This window comes from Piliocolobus tephrosceles, chromosome 12 (genome assembly GCF_002776525.5).
Source record: "Piliocolobus tephrosceles isolate RC106 chromosome 12, ASM277652v3, whole genome shotgun sequence".
Taxonomy (NCBI): Eukaryota; Metazoa; Chordata; class Mammalia; order Primates; family Cercopithecidae; genus Piliocolobus; species Piliocolobus tephrosceles.
The window spans coordinates 93,362,965-93,371,472 of record NC_045445.1 but is presented as its reverse complement, the minus strand read 5'-3'; the positions used below and the strand labels follow the sequence as shown (position 1 = coordinate 93,371,472).

Genomic DNA, 8,508 nt, shown 5'->3' with positions numbered 1-8,508 from the left:
ACATCTTAATTGTCAATTTTTCCCCTCTGAGAAATGAATGAAGGCAATAAAAATGCAACAACGACAAAAGAGTATTTTTCCCTCCAAGAAATAACTTACCAAATTATAGCAGGGAATGTCCTTGATATAAATGGATGGACTGTTATCTTAGCCAGAGTATAAACAAGAACTAAATAACTACTTGAGGCTCCCTCAGAAACACAACTCCGAAGCCATGATTTTCAGCCGCAGCTGTGCATCTGAGTCACTTGGGCCAATTAAGAACAATCCCAGGGTCCAAACTGTAACCTACATCAATTACATCAGAATGTCTAAGGACTGGGACCCAGTTATCACTATTTTTAATCCATCCCCCTCCGAGGTGTTTCCAAAGAGCAGACAAGATTGAGAAAACCACTGTTCCAATATTTTTTTTTTTTTTTTTTTTTTTTTACCAAATCTTTTAAGGTCCGTAAGCAGTCTTCACCTCCTCAAGCCATACGATATGTTCACATCATTAGCCACCAAGACTTGGAACTTCTTGAAGCCTCCTTCACTAGCCTAGAAACAAAAATAATTCTCCCAGTCAGAATTTATCTCTCTTGCTCTCTCATTCTTTCTCTCTCCTGTAGCTTTGCATATCCCCATAGAACTATCACAATCTCTTTTTTTTTTTTCATTTTTTTGAGACAGAGTTTTGCTCTTATGTTGCCCAGGCTGGAGTGCAATGGCATGGTCTCAGCTCACTGAAACCTCCACCTCCCGGGTTCAAGCGATTCTCCTGCCTCAGCCTCCCAAGTAGCTGGGATTACAGGCGCCCCCCACCTCACCCGGCAAATTTTTGTATTTTTAGTAGAGACGGAGTTTCACCATGTTGGCCAGGCTGGTCTCAAACTCCTGGCCGCAGGTTATCCACCCACCTCGGCCTCCCAAAGTGCTGGGATTACAGGTGTAAGCTACCACACCCGACCCACAATCTCTTACATACAACAAGTCCTCAATACATATTTATTGAATTGATCCAGCAGTACTTATTGCCATTTTGGTGTCTATGACTTTCTGTGAGTGTTACAGAAAAAGTCTTTCTGGAAACTCTATGAACTCCCAACTCACTTCTATGACAGATACCCTTGAACTATCACTGCAAGACAAATGACAGGCCTCTGGAAAGAAGGGAAGTAAAGACCAATGGCAGTGTCACAACATGACACCAACTGATGGTACTTATTGGTAAGTATATTTTAAATATAAACTAGTGCAATTTAATTCAGCTCAGTAAGTATTGAGTGCCTACCATATGCAAGATTTTCTGTTAGTCTTTGTGGGAGACACATACACAACATCTCTACCCTCAAGTTACTTTCAGTCTAGTAGGAAGAGATTAGGCAAGTATATTTATAATTGTGAGAAACAGAAAAACAGGAAAAGTGCCATAAGAAAGGTTCAAAGTATCACCAGGGCATGAAGAAAGGTTTGGAGATAATCCTTACAGAATTAGTAGGATTTTTCCAGGGGCTGGCATAGAGGGCGTGATACTGGTGGAGGATTAATAACTATCACCTAGTGTTACTGTGCAAAGAGCATTCATGCATAAGCTCATTTAATCCACATAACAGCCCCCAATGAGTTAGGTTCATTATCATCACCTTTCCTTTAGAGAGGAGGAGACTGAGATTCTGAAATGTTGAACAACTTGCTTAAGGTTATGCATGGAAAATGAGTGGTAGAAGTAATATTTGAATCCAGGTCTGTTTTATTCTAGAGGCTTTGCTTTTAACTGCTATATAATGCACTTTCCCTGATACTCTAACTGAGCCTCTAACTACTCATATTGCTGTTGGCCATTCTGAAATCTCCCGCTCTCTGCAGGACTAACTCATGACAACCAGCTCTTCTTCTTAGTGAAACATTACACCTCTCCATTAGATGTGCCACATGTTCATCTGTTCAAACTCTCAGCTGAGGATATCCTCATGCAGGTGGCCAGACTTTGGAAGGCAGTGTTGCTCTGGAACACTGCAGAAGGACATAATGAGTATTCACAAAGAGCCAAAAATACTCCAGCTCCAAAATTAAGGTAGGTATGTAAGCTACATTAGTTAGGTGGAGAAACTGATGGTTTTAAATCATGCTTTAATACTCCAGTTTGGAGATAGTCGTCACTTTATAATAATAATTGGCATATTATAATACTACTCAAACTTTAATACAGCATTTTACAAACATTAATTGCTTACTTCCTGGTAATACAGTAAACTTTTCCCATATTCACCTTAAACATATGGGTCCCAGACCATTTGTGCTGGAAGAGTCTTGCAGGCATCAAAAGCTAAAGCTTCTTGCTTTCTTTTCTTTTCCTTTTTTTTGAGATGGAGTCTCACTGTGTCACCAGGCTGGAGTGCAGTGGCGCGGTCTTGGCTCACTGCAACCCCCACCTCCTGGGTTCAAGCGATTCTCCTGTCTTAGCCTCCCAAGTAGCTGGGACTACAGGTGCCCACCACCACGCCCAGCTAATTTTTGTATTTTTAGTAGAGACAGGGTTTCACCATGTTGGCCAGGATGGTCGTGATCTATTGACATTGTGATCAAACTGCCTCAGCCTCCCAAAGTGCTGGGATTAAAGCTGTGAGCCACTGTGCCCGGTGCTTCTTGTTTTCTTGTCTGTAAGCTAAACCAAATAAATGCTCCAGAAAACTACTCCTTCCCAATTATTACCAACAGAGCATGTTCTACTAAAGTTGAATAAGTTGACTAATTCTTTTAAAAGCATCACAGACAGACAGACACACACACACACACACACACACACACACACAAAGCATATGAAAACTGCCCACCAACTTGGAGCAAAACACATAGGTTTAACCAGGTCAAAAATAGTAAAGCCCTGGAGAAGTCTGCATTTGTAACAACTGTCCATGGGGCCTGGGAAAATGAGAAGTTGTTTCATCAATAAAATATACTAAATAAGATTGGTTAATTTGAGTCGTAAACCACAATGTTTTCTTAAGCCTAATTTCAGTGTCTTGATGTATTTGCCTTGCCCTGTAAAGCAAGAGTTACTCCAGCCTGACTAAAAGACGTTCATCTAAGACTAGTATCATAGAAGATAATTTATTTGAGAGTTCAAATACCAGACACATGAAAAAAGGGAACTGTCTAAAAGGACTTTTCCATTGATGATCTATTTAAAAATGCCATGCCACAACTGAATAATTATTGCTAGAATAACAGCTAATACCTATGGAATGCTTACTAAGTACTTGTATTTTACATGTAAGAAATCATTTTATAGATATGGAAACTGATGCATTGGGACGTTTAGAAGGTTAAATGACGGTAAAAGAATAAGAGCTAGGACCCAACCTCATAACTGTGTGGCTTCAAAGTCTGATCTTATAACTACTACACTAAACTGTCTCCCAGTATATTGCAAGAGTGGTGATGGTATGATCTAATGAGCTCCAAAAACCTGTTGGTGATGTCTTGGTGGCCTTAAATGCTATGAGGTAGAACAGATTATAAAGAAATATTAAACAATAATCTCTAGACATGACTGCATCATCTGTGGTGACTTTCACAAGTTGAAAAGATCCTCAGTTGCTATATGCTATATATGGTATGATATGTAACAACTGTTTTAAAGTATCTTTTTGCAATTGTAAGAACTTCTTAATTGGGAATAAATCCGGTCTGAGACATTCCAGGTAAAATGATCTTCTACAACAGAAGTGGGCAAACTATAACCTTGGCCAATTCCAGCTCTGTAGCTAGCTTCAGAAATAAAATATTATTGGAACACGGCTATACCTATTTGTCTATATATTATATACAACTCTTCACTTTAAAAGGGTAGAGTTGCATTGTTGCAATAGAGACCATATGGCTTGCAAAGCCTAAAGTTTTATTGGTCATTTACAGAAAAACTTTGCTGACTTGTCTTCTACATTAACAACTTCTAGTGTGAGTATAAAGGGTCGAGAATGTTAATCAGCTAATTACTGGTATTCCTTAAAAAGAACATGAGCTAGTTAAAAAATAAACCTGTTTGCAAGCAGACTATCTTATTTGCTGGCATATGAGCTATACTTCCCAACTTCTAGCACCAATAATGTATGCAAATATTTTCAACATCTAATACACCCATATAGTGAGCAAAATACGTAAAATAATGGACCGAGTTATTGGCACAAATAATTTCTCTGCATCTTATTGTACCTCTAGCAAAAATGTACACTGTATTTTCATGAGAAAAAGTTATCCTTCTAGAAACTACTTTAAATACACTTTAACTTTTTAAAAAGAGGAAATGTTTTTTAAAATATTGGGGCATGTCTTATACACACCTAAGAATCTTCTACATTATAATATACAGTATTTATTTTGCAAGGCTGCTTAGAGCTCAACTGAAAGTCATGAGGGGTTAGACTTAGGCATAAAATTCAAAGAAAAAGTTTGATTTGATTCTACTCTGATCCCCAACACTCAAGGAATCTATTCCTATGGAAGGAACATTTCTATAAAAAAGGAGAAAACAAAAACAGTGAATTTGTCTTTGAACGAACAATTCCTAGAGTTCGATTCATAATTTTATCTGCAAACATTGGGGATCGCTCCCCTTGAAACCTCTACCCCACCCAGCAACCAGACTCCATGTGTGCAGGGTAGATTAGGAATGAGGTTCCGGAGACTATCTCAGTTCTCAAGGGAAAGCAGACAGCTGCAAACACAATGTCCCAAAGAAGTTGTTTTTAATTACAGCCACTTAGAATGCAGCTGAAAGTTGAAAGCAGATGAAAACCAGAGCAGTAAGCCATTGGCTTTCCTCCATAGCCTTACACTGAACAACATTTGCATCCCTCTTAAGTTTTCACTTCCTAGAGTTTCTTCCTTCCTCAAAGCCCAAGCCCTCTTCACTGCCTTACCAATAACTATTAGGAAGTCACTGTGGCTAATTATTTTACCAAGGATAGGAAGCAAAATCTGAAGTTAAAATTCAGCTGCTAGTCATCAGAAACCTAGTCACCAATTTTCCTTTCACCTCCCCCAATGAATACACTAATCAAATACCAGTGAAGGCTTCTCATCTACCAGACTTTTAAATTTTGGGGTGTCCTAGACTCAGTCTTCAAAACTCTTTTCTTCTCCATGTACACCCTTTCATTGGGTAATCTAATCTAGTACCGTGTTGTTAAACACCATCTCTAGGCTAATGACTCCCAAATTTTTATTTCCAGCCATGCTGCTCTAGTGCCTCCACTTGGATATCTAATAAGCATTTCAAATTCAATATGACCAGCACTAAACTCTTTATTTTAGTTCCAAAATTCGCTCCCCTTCTTCCTCATCTCTGTAAATAGAACCACCATCTTCTCTGTCACTCGTGCCAAAAATTAAAAATAATCCATTCTTTTCTTTCCCTTGCCGCTGCATTCATTCCATTAACAAGTCCGGTCAACTCTACTTCCAAAATGGATTCTGACTCTGTCTACTTTTCTGTCTCCACTGCTACCATCGAAGCTCAAGAATTATCTCTTTCTTGGGCCACAGTCTCCCAACAGGTCACAGGCATCCAAACAAGAGGCTGATATGCTTAAAATGTTTCAATGTCTCAGTGCGTTAAAGAATCGTCATAAAATTTCTCCATTACTTGATCACTATGCACCAGCCACATTGAACTTCTAGCTATTCCTCCAACAGTCTAAGCTCCTTCACTTCAGAGCCTTGCACTTGTTGGCTTCTCTGTCTGACATGCTCTTCTTCCATATTATCACATGTCTAACTCCTTTCCATTATCCTAGGAACCAGCCTAAAGACGGCCTAATATAAAAACTTCCCTATGCAACCCAGTCAAAATGATCTTCATTCCATATACATTCTAGTCTCTCACTCTTCATTATCCTGTTTCATTTTCATTATAATAGTGATCATAAGCTGAAATTATCTTGGCTATGCATTTGTTGACTAGATTCTTGTAAGTCTTTTACCACTAGAATACAAGCTCCATGAGTGTAAGGGCTTTTTTTTTGTCTTGTCAACCACTGTATACCCACCTAATATGTTCACAATCAATATATGATGAATGATGAACTCTGGGGACTAGAGACTCTCCCGACTGGGGTGATACTGAAGGGGGGGGGATGGTCATCAATCACAGATCACATATGAAGAAAAGATGATTTATTTAAGTAACTGAGGGGAGAAAATTTTAAAAGGTTTAGTATTTCTTAGGTACCTATATTAATATGCCCATGATACTTTTAGAATCATTCTCTCTGGTAGATCATTTGAAAAAGAATAAAGAATAAAATAATGAAAATCCATGTAGCTAATCCTCAAGTTTGTCAAATTATAGCATGCTGCTATATTTGCTTAAGCTTTTAAACAAGTAAATGAAATATTACAAATATGCTTCATGCCAATGAATAATCCTCCAAGATCCCATTCCTCTCCATCCTAGAAGTAACTACTATCATGAATTTGGTGGTTTTATTCCCATATATGTTTTTATACTTTTAGTATATACGTATAAATAGTATAACTGATATATTTTTAAGCCTTATATTTGGTGGTTTTATTCCCATGCATGTTTTTATACTTTTAGCATATATGTATAAATAGTATAACTGATATATTTTAAGTCTTATAAAAGTTCTCACATTATATGCATTCTGCAATTTGTCCTCTACTCTAATATTATGTTTTTGAGATTTATCCATGTGGCTCTAGTTCATTATTTAGCAGCTATGCATGCTATCAAAATTCCATAATTATCTATTCTCCTATTCACTGGTGTCTGGGTTGTTTCTGTTGTTTGATATCATGAATATTCTTGAAAGAAAGAATATTCTTGAAACAAAGTCTCATTGTTCACAAGTAAATAGTTCCTCTAGATGCTTCTCATACTTTAATGTGCATAAAAATCACTTGATATCTTGTTAAAATTCAGATTCTGATTCTGTAGGTCTGGGGTGGGACTTGAAATCACACATTTCTAACAAGCTCCCAGGTGATGTTATAGCTGGTCTATGGACCATATTTGGAGCAGGAAGGCCTTAAAGAGTCTATACCCAGGAGTGAAATTACTGGATCATAGATTATGCGGGTCTTCTACTTTACTAGTAATGCTAAACTATTTTCAAAGTCCTTGTAACAATTGACACCAACAGTATGAGAATGTTCATAGTTCTCTACATATTCACCTTAGTATTAGTAATTAACAGTATTGCTAACATTTATTGAATACTTTTTATACACCATGACTGTGCTAGGTAAGTATCAGTAAGGTTAGTATTAGTATGAAACTAATTATTCTGAGCTCCACTCCAATCTTTTTTCATGGATGTACATATGGCTCCCGTTCAACTATAAAGTTATTTGGCCACTAGAAGAGTTGGATTTAACCCTAACTCCAATAAAGCCAACTTACCGTGGTCTCCTATTTTCCATGCTTTTCTCAGGAATATCCCAGTAACTCCCAGTAGCCTAGCCATTCCCTACCAAGGGGGGAGAACGGAACAGGCAGCTGAGTCACACAATGACTGTGGCGAGGAGGATTTCGATCAATTTTCAAATAATACTTTTCTTTTATTTATTTATTTTTATTATACTTTAAGTTCTAGAGTACATGTGCATAACGTGCAGGTTTGTTACATCTGTATACTTGTGCCATGTTGCTGTGCTGCACCCATCAACTCGTCAGCACCCATCAACTCGTCATTTACATCAGGTATAACTCGCAATGCAATCCCTCCTCCCTCCCCCCTCCCCGTGATAGGCCCCAGTGTGTGATGTTCCCCTTCCCGACCTTCATGCTAAAAACGCTCAAGATATTCGGTATTGATGGAACGTATCTCAAAATAATAAGAGCTATTTATGACAAACCCACAGCCAATATCATACTGAGTGGGCAAAAACTGGAAAAATTCCCTTTGAAAACTGGCACAAGACAGGGATGCCCTCTCTCACCACTCCTATTCAACATAGTGTCAGAAGTTCTGGCTAGGGCAATCAGGCAAGAGAAAGAAATCAAGGGTATTCAGTTAGGAAAAGAAGAAGTCAAATTGTCCCTGTTTGCAGATGACATGATTGTATATTTAGGAAACCCCATCGTGTCAGCCCAAAATCTCCTTAAGCTGATAAGAACCTTCAGCAAAGTCTCAGGATACAAAATTAATGTGCAAAAATCACAAGCATTCTTATACACCAGTAACAGACAAACAGAGAGCCAAATCAGGAATGAACTTCCATTCACAATTGCTTCAAAGAGAATAAAATACCTAGGAATCCAACTTACAAGGGATGGAAAGGACCTCTTCAAGGAGAACTACAAACCACTGCTCAGTGAAATCAAAGAGGACACAAACAAATGGAAGAACATACCATGCTCATGGACAGGAAGAATCAATATCGGGAAAATGGCCATACTGCCCAAGGTTATTTATAGATTCAATGCCATCCCCATCAAGCTACCAATGACTTCCTTCACAGAATTGGAAAAAACTGCTTTAAAGTTCATATGGAACCAAA

At 38.1% G+C, this 8,508-nt stretch overlaps 1 long non-coding RNA gene across 1 annotated transcript in view; it reads right to left on the bottom strand.

The window, feature by feature from the left end:
• Positions 1-430: 430 nt before the first annotated feature.
• LOC111535906 overlaps positions 431-8,508 on the bottom strand; it is a 13,121-nt gene continuing 5,043 nt past the window's right edge. Inside the window, exon 2 of the long non-coding RNA XR_002729602.1 lies at positions 431-540. This is a non-coding gene — a long non-coding RNA (uncharacterized LOC111535906). The remainder of the gene's footprint in view (positions 541-8,508) is intronic.